Consider the following 2,981-nt stretch of genomic DNA (forward strand, 5'->3'; position numbering starts at 1 on the left):
GCATGATCTCGGCTCACTGCAACCTCCGCCCCCACCCTGGGTTCAAACAATTCTCCTGCCTCAGCCTCCCCAGTAGCTGGGATTACAGACACCTGCCACAATGCCTGGCTAGTTTTTGTACTTTTAGGAGAAACAGGGTTTCACCATGTTGGCCAGGCTGGTATCAAACTCCTGACCTCAGGTGTTCCTCCCACTTCGGCCTCCCAAAGTGCTGGGATTACAGGCGTCAGCCACTGCACCCGGCCCCTTCTGTGAAACATTTTTTTCTCATGTTTTGCAGGGAAGTTATTTAACCCTGGGAGTCTTATTTAACCCCGTGAGTCTCAACCAGGGGTAATTTTGTTCTTCTGGGGACATTTGGCAGGATGTTTGTCCCCTAAACATCCTACAATGCTAACACCATCCCACATTGTACATCCTATGCAGTAGGATGCAGCTGAATATCCTACAATGGACAGGTCGCCCCACCGTACAGAATGTTCCAGTCCAGAATGTTCATAGTGCTGAGACTGAGAATTCCGGTACCCAGCCAGGTGTGGTGGCTCGTGCTTGTAATCCTAGCACTTTGGGAGGTTGAGGCAGGCAGATCACTTGACCGCAAGAGTTTGAGACTAGCCTGGGGAAAACCCTGTCTCTACAAAAAAAATAGAAAAACTTGGCCGTGTGTGGTGTCACGTGTCTGTGGCCCCAGCCTCAGGAGGCTGAAATAGGAGGACTGCTGGAGCCCAGGAGGTCGAGGCCGCAGTGAGCAGTGATTGTGCCACTGCACTCCAGCCTGGGCTACAGAGTGAGACCCTGTGTCAAAAAAGTCAAAAATAAAAAAAAGAATCTCTGTACCCGATTTCTTTCAGCCTCTTGGGGACGTGAGTCCTTAGAAAGGTCTTCTCTGTGGCACGAAGTGAAGCTTCCTTTACTATGAAATGTATCTGAATAAAGCATAGATTCGCAGGGTCTTCTCACAGACTAAAGGGTTAGAATTTGGAGGTAGCCAGGCACGGTGGCTCCCAACTGTAATCCCAGCACTTTGGGAGGCCGAGGCAGGCGGATCACCTGAGGTCAGGAGTTCGAGACCATCCTGGCTATCACGGTGAAACCCCGTCTCTAGTAAAAGTACAAAACAATTAGCCGGGCGTGGTGGCGCATGCCTGTAACCTCAGCTACTCTGGAGGCTGAGGCAGGAGAATCGCTTGAACCCGGGAGGTGGAGGTTGCAGTGAGCTGAGATCGCACCACTGCCCTCCAGCCTGAGCAACAAAGAGCAAAACTCCATCTCAAAACAAACAAACAAAAAAAACTAACTTGGAGGTGGTGCCTGGGAACTGAATTTTATTTTGAAGGCCCCCATGCAGTTACCTAACTCTGGTGTTGCCTTTGACCTCCGCACCTTCAGGAGACCCTCATACTTCCTTCTGGAGCTTTTCTTTCTTTTTTTTTTTTTTTTTTTGAGGCGGAGTCTCGCTCTGTCGCCCAGGCTGGAGTGCAGTGGCCGGATCTCAGTTCACTGCAAGCTCCGCCTCCCGGGTTTACGCCATTCTCCTGCCTCAGCCTCCCAAGTAGCTGGGACTACAGGCGCCCGCCACCTCACCCGGCTAGTTTTTTGTATTTTTTAGTAGAGACGGGGTTTCACCGTGTTAGCCAGGATGGTCTCGATCTGCTGACCTCGTGATCCGCCCGTCTCGGCCTCCCAAAGTGCTGGGATTACAGGCTTGAGCCACCGCGCCCGGCCAAGCTGAGATCTTGCCACTGCACTCCAGCCTGGGCAACAGAATGAGACTCCATCTCAAAAAAAAAAAAAAAAAGGATTAGGCTAGGTGAAGTGGCTCACTCCCATAATCCCAATGCTTTCGGAGGCTGAGGAGGCGAGAGGATTGCTTGAGGTCAGGAGCTCAAGACCAGCTTGGGCAACAGGGTGAGACCCTCGTCTCTACAAAAAAATTGAGAAATTAGTTGGACATGGTAGGGCACACCTGTAATCTGGCTACTCATACTCAGGAGGCTGAAGCAGGAGTATCTCTTGAGTCTAGGAGGTTGAGGCTGCAGTGAGCCATGATCACACCACTGCACTCCAGCCTGGGCAACAGAGCAAGACCCTGTTTCTATAAAACAAACCAAACCAGAAAACTTCCCTGAAATAGCCCAGGGACAGGTGGCCAACTTCATTCTATCTTAGACCAACCACAGGGTCGTTGCAGATGACTTCAAATGAGGAGGGGGCTGTCATGGTTTGGGTCCCCTGAAACAGACCCCAAGATGAGGATTGGAGGGCACTTAATCAGTGACCCCAGGAACTTGCCATGGGCCAATAGGGAAGTGAGACGAGAAGGGAAAGAGCAGTCCCAGCCCAGGGAGAGAGGGCTGGGCGTTGCAACATGCCCAGTCGCATTTGGATTTTCTGGGTCAAAGGCTTATAAATCCTCAGAATTGTTACATCCTGAGAGTGTGCAAGAATATACCTGAGACTTTTATAAACTAACACAGGCCAGGCGCCGCGGCTCACACCTGTAATCCCAGCACTTTGGGAGGCCGAGGCTGGCGGATCACGAGGTCAGGAGTTCGAGACCAGCCTGACCAATATGGTGAAACCCCATCTCTGCTAAAAATATAAAAAAATTAGCCAGGCATGGTGGTGAGCGCCTGTAGTCCCGGCTACTCAGAGGCTGAGGCAGAAGAATCACTTGAACCTGGGAGGTGGAGGTTGCATTGAGCCAAGATCGCGCCACTGCACTCCAGCCTGGGCAACAGAGCAACACTGTCTCAAAAAACAAAACACGAACAACAACAACAAAAAAAAAACCTAACACAGATGGTGTGCAATCAGTGTGAAAAAAATCAGAACCTGCAGCTAAGCAAACTGACAAAGCAAGAAGTAAATCACACATTTTCAGACACAACTAACATTTTCAAAAACTTTCCAGCCTTCCTCATTTGCATGGTATAAATATATATGCATTGAAAAAAAAGGCGGTCCATGTTACATAAACT

Source organism: Mandrillus leucophaeus, unplaced genomic scaffold (assembly GCF_000951045.1).
Source record: "Mandrillus leucophaeus isolate KB7577 unplaced genomic scaffold, Mleu.le_1.0 Scaffold11, whole genome shotgun sequence".
NCBI classification, from domain to species: Eukaryota; Metazoa; Chordata; class Mammalia; order Primates; family Cercopithecidae; genus Mandrillus; species Mandrillus leucophaeus.